The sequence below is a fragment of the Felis catus genome, chromosome X, assembly GCF_018350175.1.
Source record: "Felis catus isolate Fca126 chromosome X, F.catus_Fca126_mat1.0, whole genome shotgun sequence".
In the NCBI taxonomy this organism is placed as follows: domain Eukaryota; kingdom Metazoa; phylum Chordata; class Mammalia; order Carnivora; family Felidae; genus Felis; species Felis catus.
The window spans coordinates 40,166,968-40,192,291 of record NC_058386.1 but is presented as its reverse complement, the minus strand read 5'-3'; the positions used below and the strand labels follow the sequence as shown (position 1 = coordinate 40,192,291).

General features: G+C 44.9%; 1 long non-coding RNA gene across 1 annotated transcript; it reads left to right on the top strand.

Moving 5' to 3' along the window:
* On the top strand, positions 1-23,606 carry LOC123383403. Its single transcript, XR_006593098.1, has 3 exons — positions 1-168; positions 309-475; positions 23,033-23,606. It is a non-coding gene; the product is annotated as an uncharacterized LOC123383403 (long non-coding RNA).
* The last annotated feature ends 1,718 nt before the right edge of the window (positions 23,607-25,324 follow it).

The following is a 25,324-nucleotide window of genomic DNA, read 5'->3' as shown; positions in this document are numbered from 1 at the left end:
GCTGCTCAACAAGGGTGGAGGTGTGTGGGGGGGGGGGTGGCGGGTGTCCAGTGATTCAGCTACATGTGATAGATGACCAAGTGACTTCTTCCTTGGGGTCTGCACATCACTAGAAGACACCCAACACCGGTGGTGGCCGACTTGATCAAACTCCGGCTCCCCGAACTGGTAACTGTCACTTTAATATAGCTTACTGATTAAACTCAGAAAAATGCAGCTAAAATTTTTTTGCCAGGAACTTGTGTGGACTTAACTCCCTGTTCCCCACCCCACCCCCCCACCCCTTGTTCTTGTTCGTTTTGTAACAGGAATGAAATGCAGTTAACTCTTTAGAAAGCTTTCGCAGGAAAAGCGCCTCGTGTGATCTGGAACAAAGACATTTTATAATCAGATTTATCAAGCTGTGAAGAGGGAGTTGTAGCGAACGGAAGCAGCAGCATTCTGTCACCAGGAAATACTGCTTTATCCAGAATTGGTAAGTGAAGAGTGGCATCACTCCCTAATAGATATCATATGGTGTACGTGGGGATTGTAAAATTGTTCACAGACCCCTAACAACTGTGTTGAACCAGAGAACACATAAACAGGGAGGAATTCTCGAAAGAAGTCGCCCAGGAATATACCATAAAGTCTGAGAAGAAGCCAGGTTATTAACAAAGATGATGAGCTGGGCTTTGCCGGTTTAGACAAATACATGTAATATAACCAGTTGGCTTCCCCTCCCCCTTTTTCTTTTCAGTGGGGAGACACAAATCAAACGGGCTGTTTGGTAGAGTTGGGGCACTGATAGTCCATGGGTATAGGTTTCCATTTAGTCTGAATAGTCTGTATAATATTTGAAGGGTTGCTTTCAGAATTCCCCAGCTTGCCCTCCTAGCCCTCCCTCTACCCGAGGATGACAACTATTTACTTAGAACTCTACAAAATGAAAGTTTAAGTAATGCATTGGAAACATTTCCTACCGATCGCGAGGGGCTGATTCAGCTGGTAATAGGTTTTTTTACATTTTAAAGTGTCTGATTTCTTGATTTGGCTTTTTAAGAATGAATGTGCCGGGAAGGGGGACTAGAATAAGAAAATATAGTTAGAATGGGGGGTGGGGGGTGGCTACCTGATCTTACTAGTTTCTTATTGGTCACTACGAGCAACCATGTGATGTCTCCTTATAGAATCCGACAGGAAAAAAAATGTTGTTATTTAACTGCTAGCAATGATATAGGTAGTTTTGGTGATGTTCCTTTGTGAAAGTGACTATATATAATTAAAACCGTTACTGACAGAGTGGTTACGTTTGGGGTTCTGTAGGACATAATGCTGTTGATTTCTGTTTTTAAGTACCTTAAGCCAAATTGAAAGTCGAATCTGCCCGTCTGACTTTTGCTTCCCATTCCGTTACTTTCAAAATCTTAAAAATCCTTAACTTGAAAAGGAGAAAAACGTATCATAAAAAACAGAATGACTTGTAAGGTCTATTTTGCTCAGACTAAGAGCTCTCAAAACTCCGGTATCAGGATTTAGTTTCAAAGAAAGAAACAAAAAGCAACGTGAACATGGCCAGCAAACCAGATTGGTGATCCAAACGTGTGACTGTTACAGGTTATTTGACTTTAATTAAGGTGTGGCTGAGGACAGGAAAAACTCTCCTGGTTTCCCTGAAGCCCCTGAATTTATAGGTTTGAGATATTTACAGGTAACTTCTATCCAATTGTTAGCTTGTGTTCTGTGATTCGCAGTTACCTTGAGCTCTGTATTTCATGTAAATACCTGGGCAAAACTTGATGATTTAATAATCTGGCTACTGCCATGCTTAATGAGAAAAAAAAAAGCCTCTAAGTATTAGGTTTTACTCATCCACTGAGAAGCCGTTGTTTTGAGTGGTAAAACTATAATGGAAGCAGAAGCAGGTGGAAACAGTAAATGCCAGGAAGTATATTCCAGAAGAGTTCCTTTAGCTCTTCATGGTTTTAATTCTCTTTGCTCTTTTGTTATCAACTTACTAAGTTTTAAAAATACATGTAGGATAAATGCCATTAACATTGCCCTGACTTCTCTACTGGGGTTATGGAGAGTATTATTTTTGTGTGCTCTGAAAAGATACGAGCACCTTGGCTTTGTGGGGCTTGTAAAAACTACAGACTGAAGGTATGCAGGTCAAGTGACAGACCTCAAAACAATTTCTCGCAAATAGCATTTGATATTTGCATACTCAGGGAGATGAACATGCTCCCTTTGGGCTTGTTTCTTAAGTTTTTGGTGTAGTATACAGTTTTATCCACAAGTATTTTTTTTTAAGGTTAGGTATATGGGGTGTGTGTATATATTTGATTGGGGGAGGAGGCTTAATTTCTTAGCGAAACAAGTGGCTGTTTGTTAGAATCTAGATAAGCCGCCTAGTGTTGTTCCTATGACAACTGAGGGGTTGGGTGTTGAAATGTAGCTTTAAGTTCTCGGTTTGGAAATGTCATTCAGACCTCCCACTACAGTCTCATTGAGTAGGAGGATAATGAGAAGGGGAAAAAACCATGAAGCAACATTAAGTACCTCCATTCATTCCATGTCTTCCTGACTCGCCTTTGTGTCCGGATCGCCATGGGAGTGGTAAACACAGGTTTCGAACAAAGCAAATACTTGAGGAATAGAATCCACGGAAAGGGGTCCGAAAAGTTGGGGAAGATAAATAACAACATATGGGGCTAATAAAGAGACGGGAGAGGTCGGCTTCCATGGGTTGGTGCAAATCCTTTGGTGGCAGGATCCTTTAACCACTTTGGCATAGCACGTTTCTTCATCTCCTCTGGGCTGACTGCGGAGAACACTGTATTCTTTTAAGGCACATGTTTTGAAGTCAGTTATTTGCCCTTTGATAGCTTGTCTGTTTCCTGTGGGAAAGAAGGTTGTACCCTGGAAATGGTGGTAAAACCCAAGTATTTCGTCCTGTAGTGAAAAACTACTTTAAGACCTGCCGTTCGTAGAAGTGACTCGGTTGACCGAGTCTCTTACGGTGCCCTGTATTTGGAGGGGGGAGGGGTGGTTTAGATACTGTTTGGCATAGATTAATTAGGGAGTCATGGATTTTCCATGCCTGAAGGGCTTCCTATGTTCTGCTCCTAAGTGGTTTTGACTATTTATTTGGTCATTAACCATGACCTGAACTGAGGGGGGAGGCTATTTATATATAGTCTCTATTTATCCCACTTAGTACAAGCGTTCGTATGGTTTACTGGTGTTTGATTACGGAGTGCTGTACCAGACCCCCTGGGAGTTTTCATGGGTAGAAGAGTTCCCCCTGTTACCGTTATCAGATCGTCATCGTAATGATCACAGTGTCCGATACAGGTCGGTGGACCTCTAATTACTGACAACACATTGAGCTCCTCTCATGTGCCAGGCACTGATGTAAATGCATCACTGACGCCCACAGCAGTGTCCTGGCCCCTAGACGTATCAAATGCTTTACCTACCTTAACTTATATTGAATCCTCGCAAAAAGTGAATATCGCCAATCCGTTCACCCCTGTTTTACGCGGGGAACCTGATGCACACAATGGGGAAGCGACTTGCCCAGTGTGACACCGCCCACGCGGTCTGCCCTTAATGAGCCCACTTAGGTCTGAGAGACGCCGGTGGCACAGGAAGTCTTGGCTGAGTCAGAGGGGTGGGTCAGCTACTTACCTGATTCCTAGGTCACCCGGTGCCCTGCTGTCATCAGAAGCCGATGACCTCGCCCCCGTGGTCACGGCCAGGAGCCTGCAGTGGAATGCTTCTCCCAGGTCCTCCTGGGTGGGAGTGTGGGAGCTCCAGGGGTGTGAGAGGCTGTTAATCTCTTTACAGGCTTGCCAGCACTGATCTCCACCAGCAGGCAGCAGGACTTCTTGATCTTGAAAAATTAAGACGCACAAAACAACTCTTTCCTCAGCCCCAAGGAAACAATCTTGAGTAGCAGGGAAAAGTCGTTTCATAGACATTTTCTGGGCCCCTGAGCCAGCAGGTGGTGTGCGCCCTGTGGAAGGCATAGGGTCACCTCAGAGGGGGTGAGCACCCTGGCATGGGAGCCACGTTGGGACAAAGCAAGGGCCTTTTTTTTGGGGGGGGGGGCGGATTCAAGCAGTCTGTGGAACTTGAGTTGCATGACCTTGAATGACCGCAAGATCATGACCGGAGCTGAGATCGAGAGTCGGTTGCTTAACTCACCAAGCCACCCAGGTGCCCCACAAAAAGAAACTTGTTAACAGCACTTTTCAAACAAGTATATAAGGTGTCTCTTCAATACCTGTGCATTTCTAGGGCTAAAAAAAATTCATTCCAAGCTGAGAGCAACCTCCCCATTCTCCTTCCCAAATTCTCTGTCCCTCTACCCTGCTTCATTTTTCCTCTTAGCACTTGTCTCTCCCTGATGTATTACTTCTGTGTTCGTTTGCTGGTTCAGTCAATCACTAGCAGAAATGTTATTTTTGAACAAATGTAAGGATCTTCGATTTATTTCTCTTTGATCTCCGTCTGATAGTCCCTCCCATCAGTCTCAGGCTGCTGTCGGTAATGAAATTTTTTCTGCCCTTTGGATTTCTCTTACTTATTAGTTACCATTTTTGTATTCACAGCCACGAGAATTTCTTCAACAGCTTTGATTGTGCAGTCAGTATTCGGAGAACTGATGGCTTCATTCAGGAGAGGAAACTAGCCAAATTTGAACATAATCATTGAGGATTTTTAAAATCAAGCGTATTTTAAAGGACTAAGGAGGATATGCAAAGTAAAATACTTCCATGCTTTGTGAACTGCCTTCAATCTAGATAGGGAGCTGGGGAACCATGCAAAATTTTTATTCCAGTGAAAACATGGAAACTCATGTTTCCAGGGGTTAACATGTTAAACTCACCTACCTGGTACCAGTATTTTTTTGGGGGGTTGGAAATTAAGAAAAATTTCAATATAAGACAATTCTACAAAATTACACTAAGGAATGTAAGTGATTAGGGGTCCCTGGATGGCTCATTCGGTTAAGCATGTGACTCTTGGTTTCTGCACAGGTCATGATCTCACATTTTGTGAGTTCAAGCCCCACATCGGACTCTGCCCTGATGGTGCAGAGCCTGCTTGGGATTCTCTCTCTCTCTCTCTCTCTCTCTCGCTCTCTCTGCCCCTCCCTCTGCTCAATCTCTCTCTCTCTCTGTCTCTGTCTCTGTCTCTCAAAATAAATAAACTTTAAAAAACATAAAAAGAATATAAGTGATCAAATCTTGGACAGTTTGTGGGTCAGGTTCCTAAGTTCTCAACTATAACCTATTGCCATAATATCCTATATTGATTCTGGTTTGCACATTCCAAAGTATTTAGAGCATTTAAATAGTTGATTTTCTTTCTTTAAATTAATTCCTAAAGGAACAGGTGAGATGCCTGTAAAACTGAATACAATATGCTTTTGTAAGTCGATACAATATTTGGGACATTTTGTTTTTCTTTGCTACATTTTAATAGCAAAATAGTTTCTCATTGCTTTCGATGATAAAGTAATACCTTGCTTAAAAGCTCAGTGTAACGGCTTCCTTTAAGGTAGAAGGTGGAGTCATCGATTGTGAAAAGGAAGGTAAGGTTTTATTTTAAAGGATCTTCTTTTTCTGCCTTGGAAGACTTTAATTCTCCATAAGCACCTGTTCCACTAAAAACCCATTGCTGGTGGTGGCATTGGAAGAATGCTTTGTTGTCCCACCTCTCTTAAAAGTAGATGGATAAAGGCTTTTTCAATGAAAGCCCATCGATTTCTCTCCGTTAGGATGTGTGTGACATCTGTGTAAAGTGAGACCCGAAGGTCTTACAATTGAGAGAAACTGAGTTGAGTTTGTACGAGCCCAGCAAAGCTTTCCAGGGTGCTTTCAAAGTTCTGATCACCTGGGGAAACAATCTCCAAACCTCCAGGCATTGTCTAGTGAGTGGATCAAGTACGTGGCAGTGGTTACGGTGACCCCAAGAAGGTGCCCGTTCACGGCACCCATTGAAGCGTTTGCTCCCCCAGAGGTCTAGCCTTTGGGCACCAACAGACCTGTGCTTTAAGCGCATCCTGCCCCTCGCTAGGTGAGTAAATGAGTCCATTTATTTCCAGAAGCCCTCGAGAGTGGAGGGTCAGGACTCAGAGGCTCACGGGGCTATGGCAGGAAATGAGACGACCACGTGTAAAGCCCCTGCTGTGGTCCCTGGAATCATGGTGCTTCACACACTTGAGTGCCCTTCCCGGATCCTTTTGGGAACAGGCTTCAGTTCGGTCGCAAGGCCTGTGGATCCATTCTAAGGTATGTGTCTTTCTTTTTCTGTTACAACAGAGCGCCGTTATAAGTGCTCTGTCCGCGCTGACCGTTTCAATCCCCTCGACATCCCACTGGCGCGATCTGGGGGGGCCCGTTTCATGGATGAGGACACTAAGGCACAGGGGTAAAGGAACGTGCGTAGGGCCATTCACCCGGTAAGCCTTGGAACCAGAATGTAAATCCAAATAGGCAGAAAAGCAGAATAAAAGTTGACTGAACCTGAAAGTCTCAGAAATGGTCTTCTCATTTCTATTCTGCAAAGTGTCACGTCTTCCGAGCCTGGCCCTCTCAATAGTGAAATACACAGTTGACTTTTTCTGTTTCTTACTTCACAGATCAGCGGGGGCAGTTTTAGTCATTTGTGTGTTATGAGTTTAAATTAGGCCACGAAAGGCCAGGAGGGGAATTCCTTGTTTTCATTTGATCTCACGCGCTTCACAAATTTACTCATGTAACTTCCCCTGCTTTTTTTTTTTTTTTTCTCGAATGTTTTCACTTGAAAGTGGGGGTGGAAGTGAGAAGTTTGTGAGCCTTTGGGTCCCAGGGACGCACGGTTATTAACCTTTCTGGAGATTCTTCTATCTGGCGTGGAATTAATCCCTAGAAATGGAAAATGAGTACGAATCCGCAGTGACTGATGTCTTTCTCCTTTATCCGCATCTAGTTCTGGGTGCTGTCTAGGAGGGCGAAACTGCCGAGCAAAGAATTGCAGGAACCGATGTGCATAAAAAGCCTATCTTTGGATGAGGAGTTCATTTTCAGAGTGTGGGAGAGGGGGTTCACATTTGAGAATTTTCCTCCTCTTTCAGTGAGAATTTGACTTGGAAGGTGAGGGCAAGCTACCCAAGCTGACGGGTTCAGGGCGCTTTGAAATCTCGGGGCACCTGGGTGGCTCAGTCAGTTGGCTTCTGACTTCGGCTCAGGTCACGATCTCGCGGTGGGCGGGTTCGAGCCCTACGTCGGGCTCTACGCTGACATTGTGGAGTCTGCTTGGGATTCTCTGTCTCTCTCTCTCTCTCTCTGCTTCTACCCCACTTTCCAGCTTTCCTCGCAAAAATAAATTAAAAAAAAAAAGAAATGTTTTCAAAACATCTCTTGGCCTTGGATTGACCTTGCCCGTAGGAGGATATAGGAGGATATAATAATCCTTCCTTCCTTCCTTCCTTCCTTCCTTCCTTCCTTCCCTCCCTCCTTCCTCCCTCCCTCCTCCCCTCCCTCACTCCCACTCTCCCCCCCCTCCTTCCTTTATCCATATTCTCACACAACTCATTCAACGCCTACCTGCAGACAGATGAAAGAAATGGCAGTGTGAGGGTCCATTAGGGGAAGGCAGCCCACTCTTTGTGCCTTTCCCCTCAGTGACTCCATCTTTTATTTGATCCTTTGCACATTTCACAGGCTGACATTCATAAAAGTCTTTAAGCATCTTCCTTTGGCAGCCAGGCTTCCTTTTTTTAAAGTAAGGGAGAGAAAAGGCTTGTGACAGGAAAATAATGCAGAGAAATGGTCTTTCTTTCTTTTCTTTTTTGATGGTGGCGGAGGAAGGGCCCCCTAGTAGGGAATGTGGCAGGAAATACAGTCTAAGAAGCCCCAAGCTTTCAACTCCTTTCGCTGTTTGGAGCACATGAAGAGACCGCAACGATGTGTTGGAAAAGATTTTTTAAGTAGGATTTAGGCTAATTTGGAGGGGGGGGGCGAAATCCTGCTGTGCCCTCAATTAAATTTATTGTGAGATTTTGGAAAACGTCTTTCAGTAGGGATGGGAACCACGAGGGATACCCTCTCTTTTGGGGAGAGGAAGATACGGAGGGAGGAGGATTTGTACTCACACTTGGTGATTATTTTTTTATTAAAAAAATTTTTTTAACATTTATTTATTATTGAGAGACAGACACAGAACATGAGCATGGGAGGGGCAGACGCAGAATCCGAAGCAGGCTCCAGGCTCTGAGCTGTCAGCACGGAGCCCGACGTGGGGCTCGAACTCACATACCGCGAGATCATGACTTGAGCCAAAGTCGGACGCTTAACCCACTGAGCCACCCAGGCGCCCCTCACACTTGGTGATTTTTAGCCTGGGAGTCATTTGGCACGTTTTTTTTTTTTTGTGGGGGGGGAGAAGCCAACAACAACACATAACTAACCATTCAGGTTCTTTGTCCTGGCACAAACCGTGTGTGTTTTCTGGTAGAGGGTTGACCACACAGCAGCAAAGGTGAAACCCTTCCTTCTCTTCTACCCATAAGGAATCTATTCTTCCTCCCCCGCGGTCCTGCCTGCATTCTAATGCTTGGGGATATGGGCTCTCTTCTAACCTCCGTCCACCTGGCCCTTGAAGTACGGGGCGTTTGGGTGAGGGGTTAACAGAAATTGTCCCGGGTGCCGACTAGACTTCATAGGCTTGTCGTGGAACAATTGGCAGAGAAATGTGCATTTTGCAAAAACGTGTTGCACACCTCCCACGGGCCGGGTGGTGTTTTGGGTCTGGGAATACGACCATGCACAGGGTTCCTGCCCGCATGGCAGTGGGGGGAGGCGGACAGCCAGGTGTCAGTAGGTACTTAGGTCAGACAGAGGAGTACCCGAGGGGTCCAGGAAGAGCGGCTTATCTGGGGCTGTCAGGAAAGGCCTCTCTGATGTTGTGATACTTTGCTCAGAGACTTACCCACAGGTATGCGGAGGAAAAGGATTGTAGGCAGAGAAGACAAAAACCACTCCAGTGGAGTTGGGGGCAAGCTTGGTATGTCCATGAGTTAGAAAAGAGGCCAGTGTTGGGGCACCTGGGTGGCTCAGTCACCTAGGTGCCTGTTTATTGCAGCTCAAGTCATGATCTCACGGTTCATGAGTTCGAGCCCCGTGTCGGGCTCTACGCTGACAGCGTGGAGCCTGCTTGGGATTCTCTCTCGCCCTCCCTCCCTCTCTCTCTCTCTGCCCCTACCCCGCTTGCTCTCTCTCTCTCTCTCTAAAAATAAATAAATAAACTTGAGAAACTTTATTTTTTTAACGTTTATTATTGAGAGACAGACAGAGACAGAGCGTGAGCAGGGGAGGGGCAGAGAGAGGGGGAGACACAGAATCGGAAGCAGGCTCCAGGCTCCGAGCTGTCAGCACAGAGCCCGACGCGGGGCTTGAACTCACAAACCGCGAGATCATGACCTGAGCCAAAGTCAGATGCTCAACCGACTGAGCCACCCAGGCACCCCAAACTTGGAAAAACTCTTAAGAAAAGAGGCCAGTGTGGAACAGTAAGCAAGGGGGAAGGTAGCAGATGAGGTCTGGGAGGTAGTGAATATCAGGTCTCCTAGGGCCTTGTTGGCCACAGAAGCTGCTGGAAAGTAGGAGACGATAACTAGAGAGAAGGAGGATGGCGTTCCGAGAGTATGGGTGATTTTATGTAGGGATCCCAGAGAGACCAGCCCATGGTGCCTCATAACTGGAGTTGTGTACAAGTTACACAGGGCTCTCTTTGGATAGAATGCCACTTTTGTCTTTTAAATTACCTGAAAACCTTGGGAGGAGGAAAGAGGGAGACAGAGAGAGAAAGTTGAGCTAGCAACTCCTTATCAGCCAAGGAGCCAAAAGTGGGTTAATGCTTCACTCTCCAAGGGGCACGTCTTTGCTGATTTTATACTCAGTGAAACAGCTGAGGGTTGGTAACTTCCCTGGTTTCCACGTAACTCTGTGTCAAAAACTCCGTGTTTTCTTTTTGGGGTCCCTTAGTTGTATGTTCGCTTCCTTGCAATTTCTTAAAGATAGAGTCGATTGCTGCAGATGGGTTGCCGTCCCTTGTCATCATCCGCTTTGTCATCATCTGATGTTAGAAGTCCTCCCTTTTGTGTTAACAGACGTGGCATCAGTGAGAGCGGACGTAAAATGCGTATACACGTCATTTTACCGACATTGGACCCCGCAACCAGGTCTAACGGCACGCACCGCGCCACAGGCCTTGAGAGCTGTTTGTACGTCTTGTCCACGTTTATCTTCCTTCACCCGCCCCCCCCCCCCCCGTTGAGACTTTATTTTCTTACCGCCTCGCCTGACTTTCCACTAGTTAGTTATGCATTTGGGTTAGCACTCCTATTCTTTGAGCCAGGGACCCCACCTGCAGAAAAGAGTTAACTGGTTTTGTCATTTATAGTTTAGTTCAACTGGACCGGATTTCCTCACTGCCTCTGGCTGAAACTGACTGAGAGATTGAGAGTTTCACTTGCGGGTTGGAGAAATTAGTAATTGGGGAACATAGAGTGTTTGCCCGAGGAGGGCCTGGTTTGCTCTTGTTCCCCCCCCCCCCCCGCCACCTCCGTGGAGGTGGGAACTCTGGACTGGGAGAAAGGGAGCTGAGAGTTGGCACTTCCTGTGGAAGCCAGCCCCCTTGGATGAGCTTGGGAGTTGAGAGAGAAAGGTGTAGAAGTAGATAAGGAAGGAGGTAGGAGACCCCCCGCCCCCCCAGGGTACCTGCAGATTTCTGGTCTGAAGCCCAGGTGACTTCTGTCTGTCATCTTCGACCTGGGGGTCCATCCCCGTTTAGCTCCTGAGACATGGGGGGGCGGGGGTGTGTTCCTGGTTTATCAAGGAATTCAGGAATGGGAGTTGAGACCCAGTGGCCCCCAAATTCCCCCGTGTACGTGTCTCAACCGAATCTGCTTTCTAGGTGAAAGATAGAGAGCTAGATGTTAAGGTCCCTTTGCCACCTGGTCTCTGACTTCTAGCTTTGAGGGCAACACATGTGTTAACTCATGAAGTCGTTGTGTTCTCTTTGGTCCTTTTTCCTAAAGCCGGTCACCTCCGATGGTCTCCCGGGGCCTGCGCCGTTTTGCCCCATGCATCCCGGGATTTCCCCCCTTGTCTCCCCCATATAAATAGGCCATTTGCTGCCTGTGTTCTAAGGCCTTGCTATTTCTGCCTTTGACTGGAGTCCATTCTGGAACGCCTGTGTGGTGTCTGGGCGCTGCAAAATGAGTCAGTTCCTGCAGTTTGGTTACAAGTTCTCAAAAAGTATTTCAGAATGTGGATGTGGTCAGCAGAGTCATTTTCCAGGAAACCCACATCAACTGTAACAATTGAGCTGCGAACCAGTGGCCCCGCACGGCAGAACCCGGCCTGCTTTTCCTCAAAGGAAAGCCTGTAGCTGCCCTCAAACTAGCCTACTCTGTAGATCTTAAAGGAAGACTGTAGCCATAACTGATTGCACAAACAAGTGCGAAAGAGGTTTGGCCTTGCGTCGCTTTTTGAACGTGGGTGCGAGTTTGACGCGAGAAATTCTTTTTGCAAACTGGAATCTTCAGGGATTAGAACGCACTGAGCACAAAGCGTGAAATGTGGCCCGGGGGACAGGAACTTTGGGGATCTTAAGCTGATGGCGCTGAGGAAGAACTAAGATGGTTTAGGTACCACTGCGACTCGCGGAAATAGGATTATTTTGTTCAGTGATGGAGCTCTGAGCCTATGTAGAGTTAGCGGCAATACCAGTAAAAATAATCCCACTCTTTTCTAGCTTTAAAAGAATTTCAAGTTTGTCCTAACATTTGGACAGTATTTTAGTTCGGCATTGGTGAGGTTTTTTGATCCTCTCGGGGACCCGTGAATTAATGTGAAATTTCGACCCGAGTTCTTAGGTGTCCGTTTTGCACCACCCATTAAAGCCGACGGAGTTTTCAATAATGAAGACACAGCCTAGAAAAAAAGGGGCAAACGGTTTGAACAGACGCTTTACCCAAGAAGAGAGACAAATGACAGATCTGCATGTGAAAAGATGTTCTCCATCAGTCGTCATGAGGGAAATGCAAACCGAAACACCAGGTGATCATTCATTCGAGGGTCGGCAAGTTTGCGGATGATCTAGAACTCTCCTAATACATTTCGGTAGAAACGTAAAATGGCACATTTTGGAAGACCGTTGGCAAAGTCTTACGATATTAAACATACACCTACCGTATGGTGCAGACATTTCTGCTCCTATAAGTAATAGCTAAAAACCGGAAACAACCCTGATGTCCATCAACAGGTGAATAGATCATCAAACTATGGTGTATCCGTATGTTGGATGCCACTCAAGAACGAAACGAAGTGAGTTATTAATGTAGTCCGCAACATAGAGGACCCCACCCTGAGTGCAAGAAGCCAGACAGAAGAGAGGACACACTGTGTGATTCAATTTATGTAAAATTCTAGAACATGCAAAAGAAATTCATAAGGACAGCAGATTCCTGGTTGCTTCGGGTGCTAAGTGGGAGGGATTACAGGAAGGCACAGGGAAACTTTGGGGCTGGTGGATAATTTCACTATCTTGGTTGTGGTGATAGTTTCACAGGTGTGGACACATGTCAAAGCTTAATCAAATTATATGCTTTAAATAGGTGCCCTTTATGGCGTGTTAGTTATTCCTCAGTTAAAAACAACTTAAAAAAATGAGCGATCATGATGCTAGTAGATGGAGCATTTAAAAATGCCCTTATTTGACAAAATAAAGACTTGGCCTCTCTTAGGGAAAAAAAAACCTGATGAAAGTTTAATTTTGGGGGGATAGATCTATAACCTTCTAGCGCAGATGAGAAACCCAAGTTAAACCGAACGTAATAGATGGGATAGGTTTAGTTCCTCCTGTTTCCAGGGCATTGAAACAGATGATTCCAGACATATCTTGTCCAGCACTGTGGGGCCAGCTACCTGCCTCGTGTAGAAACATCGGCAACTTAAACACAACTCCTGTAGCACTCGCCATATGATGAGGGAGGGCTAAAGCCTCTGCAGCAGGGTTCACATGGCAAAGATGAAAATCCCACCTTCAGATTCTACCACCGTTAGAGAAGTAACTCTATTTGCAGAGCACGGGGACATTGATAGAGTACTTTGGTAAACCTCATTTTGTGTGATCATCTCCACCGTCCTGTTATCGGTAGGATCAATATTCCCCTCGTTTTCTTGGGGCACACGCTGCAGCCCAGAGAAGCCAAGCTGTTTGCCTGGATCACAGAGCCCCCAACTTCTTGGGGAGAGGTCACCATTCTTCCTACTGTACCTTGTTGCTTCCCCAAATTCATGTCATTGGGTACTTGGCCAGGGTTCTTTGCTCATTGGTTTGTCACTTACTAGAGTCTCCTCTGTTTGCATACGAGCTGCCCGCGGTGATGGTCTTTAATCCTGTTTCCCGTTGTCTAGAAGGGTAGTAATACAACCCCAGGCTTCACGAGAATGTTCTAAGGGCCAAAGACTCATTTGGTGAAAGAGCCACGGTAGCCCGTAAACATCGTATTCGCAGCGGATATTGATATTTACTATGTGATTTCCCTATCAGGCGTGCTTACTGATGGCACGATACTTAACTCCATTAGAGTTAAGTTAACTCCATTAGTTGCGTTGTGGCTTCCATCAACATTGCCACGTTTCATGATACGTGAAATCTTGTGCGCTGGATTATTGTCAACTTTTCTTTAAAAGATACCAAACAGTCCTGGAGCACCTGGGTGGCTCGGTCGGTTAAGTGTCCGAATCCTGATTTCGGCTCAGGTCATGAGCTCACGGTTCGCGGGATCGAGCCCCGCACTGGGCTCTGCGCTGGGCAGTTTCTCTCTCTCTGACCCTCCCCCCCCTTCTCTTGCTCATCTGTGCTCTCTCTAGCTCTCAAAAACAAAACAAAACAAAAACAAAAACAAAAGATACTACACAGTGCTTAGTTGAGTCCTGACGCCTAAAACTCATGGTTTGAAAGGACACTAAAGAGCTGAAGGCAGGTGCCATTAGGGTTTACTTAGCTAAGAAGGTTGGCCCGTCCATGCCTGGCACCTTTTTCCTCGTTGGCTATGTTGACTGACAGTTCTCTTTGCTCTTTGTCACATTCAGTGGCCCTCTTTCTTTAGTATCCCTCTTCCTTTCTGATGGGTCTGTTGCCAACCAAAGTCCTCCCCAGCTGACGTGATGAACAACGTGGGGACCGTTGTAGCCTTTTTTACTCCCTAGGATGGCCTTTCACAAAACATGTTTTCAGAAGACAGGGAAAAACTTCTCTGGTTGAATAAGTTCAGGAAACACTGGCTTGAACAACCATGAAATTAAGTTTCTTTCCTGCAGGACTTCTCAGAACCTTTTATGTTTGTATTGAAACTTCAAGAGAAGCATAGAGTACCTCGGTAACATTTCCCATATTTTAAGAGATTCATAGAACTGTGGTGTGTGTGTGTGTGTGTGTGTGTGTGTGGACTTGTCTCTTGGTTTAATACTCCAAAGTTGAATACACTTTGGAAAATGCTGTCTTGTAACTTGTCATTTGCTGTGTTGGTAAAATGACAATTTCCCTACGAGTTTTCTGTCTGTCCATCCTTGTACATGGAAAACAAATCGTGACTTGTTTTCCTGACTCGGGTCTGGAGAGTTCCAGTTTCTAAACTTTCTATTGATGGTTTTAAAACTCATTCAGGTTTATTTTCACCTTAGAAAAATCAGGAGATGTAATCCTCTGAGGGCACAGAGATAGTGAGGTTTTGCCCAAGCATGAAAGTCAATGGAAGGAATTTCTCCTGTTTTTGGTTTTGTTTTATTTTGGTTTTTCACCAAATCGTCTAGATTCTGCTGTTTGAAGTCCCTCCATTTATTCCATCCCTGTTCTGGGGCCCCAATAGCTGTCCTGTGGGCATGTTAACTGTTAGTGAGTACAGCAGTAGGATGAATTTGACCTCTCAGCATGAAAAGAATTACATTGTATAGATTTTTTTTTTTTAACAGTTTGTTCCCCCAGACGACACAAAAGTTCAATCATCAGGATAGGACTTAAAAGGGAGCTCATGTCAGAATGAATCGTAATTGTCAGGGAGAAATTCGAATAGTTTCAATGCCGTTGTCTGCCAGCGAGGAACGGGAAGCAGGGGAATGAATGTGGGGCTAGGATCGTTGAGTTGTAAAGCGGACCAGGTGATTCTGGACTTCGGTGAGTTGGGGTCGTTCCTGGCTTGTCACATCTCCCTAGGAGACACGGGGCTCGATCCCACAAACCGTGAGATCATGACCTGAGCCGAAATCAAGGGTCGGACGCTGAACTGACTGAGTGACCCAGGCACCCCCATCTTCTAGCTTCTTAGGCCTTGCCGTTTTCTGTACATGAGGGCGTTTTGCTATTCCTTTTTGACTGAAAGGCACTGCTTCGGTAGACACATCCTCTCCTGTCCTCCGTAACCAGTCCTTTCAAGGTTGTACATTACCCTTCAGTGCCAAGTGTCTCTCCTGATGCCTTTCTCCACTCACAGAAAGGGGAAACAGATTTCCCTTGTGTTACTTGCCATGAGTATAAACAACAGTTGTGTTTCTGTTATTTCCCCTTTCAACTTAGCGATAAAGTTTGCCACTGTGTCTTCCCCCACCTTGCACAGGAAGAAAGACTTCCTTCCTTCATCTCTTGCCTTTTTGCTCAGGACTGTGACTAGTCTTCCCTTTCTCTCGGACTCTGGATGCTCACCTTTGCTAACTTTTTTTTTCAACGTTTATTTATTTCTGAGACAGAGAGAGATAGAGCATGAACGGGGGAGGGGCAGAGAGAGAGAGGGAGACACAGAATCGGAAACAGGCTCCAGGCTCTGAGCGGTCAGCACAGAGCCCGATGCGGGGCTCGAACTCACGGACCGTGAGATCATGACCTGAGCCGAGGTCGGACACTTAACCAACTGAGCCCCCTTCCTCTTCTACCTAGTGTAACAGGACAGCCCAGGAAGCCTTACCTCATTGATGAGTGCCTAGGTGCTGTAGTTGGGTGTCAGGCTTCTCTTACACCCCTTTTCTTCTTGGCTGTATTGACCTCTGTCTCTTCTCCTTGCTCTTTATTGTTTTCCTTTTTTTTTTTTGAGAGCGTGTGTGCAAGTGAGCCGGGGAGGGACAGAGAGAGAGAGAGAGGGAGAGAGAAAGAATCCCAGGCAGGCTCCGCACTTGGCACTTGCCAGCGCGGAGCCCAATGTGGGGCTTGAACCCACGAACCGTGAGATCATGACATGAGCCGAAATCAGGAGTCGGACGCTCAACCCACTGAGCCACCCAGGCGCCCTAACTCTTTGTCATTTCCAGTGGCCCTCTGTCTTAAGTAGCCCTCTTCCTCTAAGTTGAGAGCTTGATCCTTTGATATTTTCTTCGTTATTTTTTTGAATCTGGCTCATTTTAATTAGATTGATAGTGTCTCTCTAAACGCTGACATGTACTCTGCAGAATCATCCATATATTGTCAAAAACGTACTGAGTGTTAGACCAGTCGAGCATCAACTAATGAGGGAAGAAGGGAGAGAAAGTGTTTCGGTGGTAGTAACTCAGTACTGCCCAATAATAATGTTTATTTATTTTGAGAGAGAGGGCGCAGGCAAGAACATGAGCAGGAGAGGAGCAGAGGGAGGGAGACAGAGAGAGAGAGAATCCCAGGCAGGCTCCATGCTCAGCGCAGAGCCCGACGCGGGGCTCGGTCCCACAACCCTGGGCTCATGACCTGAGCTGAAATCAAGAGACTGACGCGTAACCAGCTGAGCCACCCAGGCGCCCCTACCTTTGGTTTCTTTGTGACCAGTTGAAGTGGCCACACATCCACTGGGTGGAGATCGCTCTGGGAGCAAATATTTGATGTGCAGGTTGGGACTTTATAAGGCTGTCTTTCTTCCATTCTCTAGAAACTGAAAAACACCCAATTCTGTCCCTTTCCCCAGTGTAACACACATCAGAACAGTCTTTTATAAATCTCCATCAACTTTCCTGTTTTCTCTTGGCTACATAGTAGAATCCACGTTATCATCCTGTTTGCCCTGGTGAATATCTTGTGGGTATTGTAACCGCTAGGTCATCAGATAGTGTCAGCAAGCATGATATATACATGTAGCCCTCCACCTTTTCAAACGGTTATTATTGGCCCCTCCAAACCTTCACACGTATCCGTTAGCCGTCTTCCCTTTTCCTTTGTGGTATGAGTCATTTACCCAAACCAATAATTTAAAAAATCAACATACTACCACGGACCTCGTAATAATTGAAGTCCAGTACGACTTCTGGTAGACAGCTATGATTTTCGGAAGAGGCTTCATTTGATTACAGTGTAGTTCATTGTAAAACCATCGTGAGCCAAAGAAACCGTAACATGTGGATGTTCCTTTTGTTCTTTTCCTTCTTCTATTCTCTTCCCTCCTCCACTGTTACTTGTTCGGTTGTCTCAATTGTTTGCATTGCACCACAGTAGATCTTGCTTACTTATCCTGTGGAATGAAGGCATTTAGGAGAACCTTCCTGAATGCCCAGGACTCTTCGGTACCCTCAAGGGATTATATAGGAACGTGCTGTCACTGGCCTATACTTCTGTTAGGAAACTGGCTCCTTTACAAGTAAATAGGTTGCTCCTATAAACACCCACAAATGTTACAGAAAGGCACCATAAAACTAAGTTGGGAAGCATGTATTGTTTAAAGGATAAGGATACGTAAGAATTTTCCTGGAATGGAGATCCTCTGAAACTTGATGGGAAGAGCAAAGAAAGACTAAACGAAGAATTTCACACCGTGAGCACATTCGGTGACAAAAGGGAGTTTGGTGCTGCGGCGAAAGCAGAGGCCTGGTGGACATCTGATACTGAATGAAACCTGCAACACTTACGTGTCTGTGATACTGACACATTTTGAAAGACCCCAGTAATAATGGAAAAGGAGTAGGGGGTTAATTGTGACAAAGTAAAGGGCTAAGTCACAGAATCTTGGTCGAATTGCCTGGTTTGGTAATTACAGGTTCAGAAGAATCACCTTGTTTTGATCTTAACTCTCTTTTTACTTACCATTGATAGAATGCAAATGACCTTTCTTCTTCAGTGATAAGAGTTCCTCACTGCAGTTGCGCACCTGCAGACATTGTATGAAGTGAATTGAGTGGTTTCTTTCAGAGAGAGGGAGAGTGACACAGAGAGATATTTGCACATGGATGGAAGTTCAGTTAATTTCTGGACCTTGTCCATAAAAAAAAGGCTGTTCCTTAGGTGAAGACCATCCTTTTTCTCTTGAGTGTTTTTAATGAGCCAAATGATTCATGTTTTCATCCAGTGATTGTGTAAAAAAGCAAAAAAAATTTGGTTTTCGTTGAGAAGGATTAAAGGCATGTGTCTAATTGCTAAATAGTATTTTTAAGAAACTAGTCTGGGTCTGTCTTTATGGGCTCTAAGTGGTTTCGCCTTTGCAAGCTTGTTTTAGGATCTCGTGCCAACCCCATCCCTTCCCAGGCCTGTTCGGACTAGAATTATCTGGCAGGCAAAGTCCTTTAAAAAAAAAAATGTCTTGAGCAGGAACGTCTCAGAAAATGTTCACCTCAGGCTTCAGGTTGACCTGCAGAGCAATTTACTAAATAGAGCGATGCGAAAATCAAGTGACCATCAGCTGGTGTAAATGTTTTTGGTCCGTCTGGTCACAGGATCTCAGGTATGCAGGAGTTGGATGGGCTGCAACCACGTGCTGGTTATGGTGAGACCCTGGCTCACATACCTCTTAACGTAACCCAAAAGGAATCTAGGTCCGCAAGAATGTACTTTACTTAGTCACCTGTGTTTAAAAGGTTGGGTCGGGTTGTTTTTTTTTTTCCCTCTGACATAGTTTCACCCCATGGGGCCCGGTGTGTATATATGTGTACATTTCTTCCCTGGGCTGGCTGGTTGAGTTCATTAGATTTTTTGTTCTTAACCACACTGGAGGCAGTTTGGTAGTTGTTTTTGCGTTTTTGGTCAACAACTTTGTGGAGGGATATGATTGATCGACAAGGAACTGTACGTATTTCTTGTATGCAATTTGATGAGTTTGGACATATGCAAATGCCCACGATACTATCACCACAATCGAGATGTAACAGACATATGCAACACCTCTTAAAGCTGCCTTTATGTCCGTGTGTGTGTGTGTGTGTGTGTGTGTGTGTGTGTTAAGAGCACTTAACATAAGATCTACCCCATGGGAGGCCGTTTTTGTTCATTTAAAAAAAATTTTTTTTAATGTTTATTCGTTTTGGGGAGAGAGCATGAGTGGGGGAGGGGGAGGGAGAGGGAAACACAGAATCGGAAGCAGGCTCCAGGCTCTGAGCTGTCAGCAAAGAGCCCGATGTGGGGCTCGAACCCATGAACCATGAGGTCATGACCTGAGCTGAAGTCGGACACTTAACCGACTGAGCCATCCAGGCGCCCCATTTTTGTTCGCTTTCTAAAGTAAACTCTGACTTTGTTAAAATAGCTTTCTGGGGTGAGTCCTGTCAGATCCATAGATATATTTGTATTCCTATTTAGTTTCCGAAAGCTACTGGGACATGCACTAAAATATGCGAAATCGCATGGGTGGGTGTTGGAGGGGACATCTAGAGTCAAACTTGACCATTTTGACTTGGGAAAGTCAACGTTCTATTCATCCCTCTTTGTTGACTTCCAAATACAGTGCCTGGGGTTAAATTTCTTTCCAAAAACCACAATTTCTAAAGTCAGTGATACTTTGGGGTGGGGCAAATAGAATTGTCCCAATAATCCCTTAAAAGAGACAGGGTAAGTCTACTCTTGTTTCGTTGAATGACCTGCGACACTGCGTTTCTTGCATTTCTAGTGGAACTTTGATGAGAATGCCATTTTATATCTGTCATCTTAGCTTGAAACATCAGTGGGCTTCTTTACTTCTTGATTTGGTTTATAGGTCACCCCTGTTCTAATTCTGGAGAGTGAGCTCTTCAAATTCTAGGTTAACATTTCAAGAAATGGGCTTTATCTCCATTCCAACCAGGCTTTCCAACAGCAGGTGTTAGGCTTCACTGTTCATCAGTCTTCTTCCTTCAAACTCCCTTTCCCATTCTGTACACCTCGAATAAATGGTCTTTAGCTTGAATGGACAGAAATTTTTTAATCCGTTGTCTTTATTTTGTTTGCTTGCACCGTGAATGAGACTTGAGCAGCAAGTACCTTGGTTATAGTTTTGTCACCCGTCCCTGGGCTTAGCTGGCTTCTTAATTGCTAGATAATGGAATTATATATAATGTGACATTTTCAGTTGGACCCAATTCCTTTTCTTTGACTTTTACTTATAAACTCTGAAAATGGTTCTTTAAAATTTTTATCTAAACATTTTATTTTTGGGGGGGGGCGGCGCCTGGGTGGCTCAGGCGGTTGAGCGTCCACCTTCGGCTCAGGTCATGATCTCACAGTTTGTGGGTTCGAACCCCGCGCGGGGCTCTGCGCTAACAGCTCAGAGCTTGGAGCCTGCTTCGGATTCTGTGTCTCCTTCTCTTTCTGCCCCTCCCCTGCTCACGCTCTGTCTCATTCTCTCTATATCTCTTTAATGCTTAATAAACATTAAAAAATTAAAATCAAATAATTTTTTTTTCATCTCAGATTGAGTGCGTGCTCAACTAGGGGAGAGGGGCAGAGGGAGAGAGAATCTTAGGCAGGCTGCACACTCAGTGCAGAGCCCAATGCGGGGCTTAATCCCAAAACCCTGGGATCATGAGCTGAAATCAAGATTTGGACGTTCAACCGACTGAGCCACCCAGGTAGCCCTACGCTTTGAAAATGTACTATTGGTTAATACTCTGTGTTATAGTATATTTCTTAGATATTCTGTTCTATATTTTAATAACTTTAAAAGTGTGTTAGTGGCTGACAGTAATCTATAGTACAGTCTTTAGTAAAATCTTACTTAGTTTTCCCTTTTGGTATTACCTAGATAAGTGTAAAAGGAGTGGGGGGGAAAGACCACATTAACTTCATAGTTCTTTAAATTTAGGAACATTTGGAGGATAGCCAGGGCAAGCTTTAACAATTAAAAGTATCGTTCATTCTTCTAATTTAAATATGGACCAAAACTTATAAAAGATAATCCTTTGGATTTTGGCATTAAAACTAACCAAATTGAACCCTTGCTTCACTGTAATTGTCAGTGTTATTCATAAAAGTAGAGTTATGAACATTTAGTCTTAGCGGCTTATGAAAAATAAATTGGCGTGTTCTATAAAATGCTTCATTTTACACTGAGGGTGAGATTCAGCCAAACCTGCACAAGCAGTCTTTTTTTTTTCCACTTTGGTACTTCTGCCCGGGCTTTCAGGCAGGGCCAAAATGTCCTTCACCATAGAGTTGGTTTTAATTTAATGGAAAAAGAAAAAAAAAACCAATCAAACAAAAACCTACTTCACCTTGTAAATTTCACCCTCCTCCCCTAAGAGCGAACCACCTGGTGAAACACCATTATTAGAACTTGGCAAGTAGCTTCTGTCTTAAAATTAGACATCTGTGATTAAATAGTTAAATCATTCCTTTGAAATGTATGTATTTAGAACTCCCAGAAAGCCGGTCATCTTTTCTCACAGCCAACACAGTTTTTTTTAAAGGCGCTTTTCCTGGCCACGAATATTTCAGTGTCATTCCGTGGTCTAGCTACATGTCCAGTCGGATTGCCGTGATTTAAAGTTCTAAGTATTGGGGCGCCTGGGTGGCTCAGTCGTTTAAGCGCCGGACTGTGGCTCAGGTCATGATCTCGCAGTTCGTGGGTTTGAGCCCTGCGTCGGCCTCTGTGCTGACAGCTCGGAGCCTGGAGCCTGCTTCAGATTCTGTGTCTCCCTCTCTCTGTCTTTGCCCTTCACCCGCTCACGCTCTCTCTCTCTCAAAAATAAACGTTAAAAAAAAATTAAAGTTCTAAGTATAGGCTTTCTTCCAGTTGATGATAACTTTCCTCAGTCTTTTCAAAGTGACAGCCAAAGCATTTTAAATTCATAAGAAGGTAGGATTCTAAGTAATCTTAAAAGTCAAAAATAATAATTGGCCACGGTGGTCATGTGCCAGTATGAGAGTGCCTTCTCGAAGACACCGGGCTTTTTCCTGCTTCGGGGCCTTTGTTCTGACTCTTGCCTCTCTCCTCGGTGTTCTTTCTCACCCCAGGTCTGTGACAGGTTCTCCACCTCCCTCCTTCTCCTCCTCCTCCTCCTCCAAGGATCTGCTCAAATGAGGCTTTTCCCTGACTACCTATGCAAATAGCGTTCCTCTTTACTGTCCCATTACTCTGTGAAACGGTCATACATATCAATCGAGTTTCTTTTTTGTCTTTGCCTACACACCCCTCGGATCTTAGACACTCAGTTCTATGAGTGCAGGGCCTCTGGTCAGTGTCACACTTCCGGGGCCCAGCAGAAAGTACGGAGAAGGCACTCGGTAGGCATTTCTGGGGTGAATGAATGAATGAATGCATCCATGGAGAGGACATCTATCCTCGAACTTTTTTGTCTTCCGACATCAGATTAGGGGAGGAAAGCTTGGAACTGACATACTGGTGAGCTGCTGCTTTGAATACTTGGTGACATCTCTTTTTTGCAGGTTTCTTTGGTGTGTTAGACATTTGGTAGAAATAACTTTATCATCCTCAATTTATAGTGGGGAAATATTATTTCTTTACTGTAATTGATCAGTTTTTCATATAATAACATTTTACTGCAAACACGTGCCAGGTAATCAGTTGTAGATTTTCTCACAATCATGTGCCCAGAAAGGCAGGGATTTTCATCTCTTGTTTGCTGCTGGATCTCTAGCACCTGGGAGAGTATCTGGCCCTTGATTCAATACCACTCAATCAATATACACTGAGTGAATAAATCTAGAGGTTTGTTTTAAAACTGTATACATGGGATTATTGTCAGCTATGTCAATAAAGAAAATACGGAATTGAAATCCATTGATATCACTTCCCCGTAAGTTTCCAGGATTGATGTTTTTCTCTTTCCTTCCACAGAACCCCTCCCCAGAAGGCTGCGGATCACCTAGCTGCTGGCGTGTGTAGGTACCCTCAATGGCTCAGTAGCCAGTGTAGATCCTGTCTTTTGTAATCAGTAGCTACATCTGGCTACTGGGTCTCTGATGGCATCTTCTGGCTTCTGTTACAGCGTCCTGAGCGAGGTGACTGGGAAGTCCTTAATAATTCAGTTGTTGCCTTGATTTACACACACACACACACACACACACACACATACACACACACACACACACACAGAGTTAAGTTCCCGAGTGGTAACTCTTCCATTATTAGCTGGAGTGTGAGAACCATCAAGGTTTTATGAATGATGAGGTGACTTGATTTCAGCACCACAAGATAGGGGAATCCATAGACTCTCTTTTTCTTTCCTCTTTTCCCCATGTGGAAGGTGTCATTTGGTCACAAAACCATCTGTCTACCTACCTACTTCTCTACCTGTATATCTTATTCATCCCTCCGTCCACCCATCCACCTACCCATCCACCCACCCATCCATCCATCCATCCATCCATCCACCCACCCATCCACCCATCCATCCATCCATCCGCCCATCCATCCACCCATCCATCCATCCATCCATCCATCCATCCATCCGCCCACCCATCTGCCCATCCATCCACCCATCCACCCGCCCACCTGCCCACCCGCCCATCCATCCACCCACCCACCCACTCGCCCATCCGCCCATCCATCCACCCACCCGCCCATCCACCCACCCACCCACCCGCCCATCCACCCATCCATCTATCCATCCATCCACCCACCCATCCGCCCATCCATCCACCCATCCTTTTCATCTCTTGACTTTTAAATGGCATTTTCACAATTATGTGATTAAATAATGACAATCTGACGGTATGGCAGTTTAAGGAAATTTTACTTGTCGTTGATAAGTCCCAGCAGTGCATTCTGACTTGTCTTTTCAGTATGGTAGATAAGATACATACCAGGAACTTTGAACATAGCCGGCAATTGTGTTGAAATCATGCATGGGGAGGACTTGCAAAGCCAGCGTCCAGGTCTGGGGCGTGAACCTGGCATACAATGTAGATATCTGTGTTTCTTGGGCAACAGCTACATTGTCTGCTGGGTTTCAAGCTACCTGGAAACATGTTCTTCATGGTTATGCCCTCAGCGCTTCACCTGTACGAGGTTGGAATAACTGTTTCCCAGGAGGCATAAACCTGTGGGCTTTAGCATTGGACACAGCGTAGAGAAAGGACCTCATGAGAGCTGATATCACCTTAGCAAAGAATTATTTTGCCCTGATTTCACCCAAGATGCTCTCCCACACCAGCCGAGGAAACGGAATGAACCAGAGAAAAGGCGTCATGCCATTCTTCCTTCTTTCTGCCTCCGCTCTCAAAGATTGATCCCCTTCCATGCCGTTATTAATCAGTGTTTGGTTTCTGTTCGTAATTACTATCACAAGGCTCGTTTTGGTTTCTTGCCCAGGAACCCAGTTTAGTTTTGTTCTCCCTTTACCACAGCCCCGTAAGTGAGTGACTCTGTCTCACCAGACTCCAGAGCTTTCACTCGGCCCCAACATTCAACCCCATCATTTGCTCCCTGAACTGAGCTCTGGAATTTATGTAAACTGGATGTTTGTTTGTTTTCTTACCACTGTTCACCATCTCTGTTATGAAACCAAAAGAACAGCTTTATGGCATGACCGAGAACTTGTAAAGACAAGACACCAGTTTGCAAGAGAAAAGGAAGAAGAGAATGGAAATAGCTTCTGGAAGACTTTTTACGTTATGTTTTGTTTGTCTGCTCCTGGTAAATAATGTAATCGTCTAAACATTAAAAAAAAAAAAACTCTAGCAATTTAAACCATTAAATTCTCAGTAAGAAAGGAATATAACTTTTTAAAGAAGTTTGTAACCTCTTGGTTATATGAATTGGAGAATTTTAGTAAGAGATCGTGTGTTTTTAATATGTTTAATATGTTTAATTTTAATATGTTTAATATGCTTAATATGTTTTTAATTAATATGAATTAACAGATTTAAAGGAGAAAGTGAATGATAAGGAAATGTTTGTATGTAATGGTTGATTTTTGTGATCATAATGCATTTTTGTCACCCCATGCTGAATTCAGGAAGAATAAAGCTAATGACTTGGAACTTTTTTTGTGTGTGCATCGTGTGTGTGTGTGTGTGTGTGTGTGTGTGTGTGTCTTTTGGCTTTTTATCCACCTATCAGTTCTGTTACCTGTTCTGCACTGAAACCACTGGCCTGTGTGCCCTAAGAGAGAAAGTCCTTGCACTT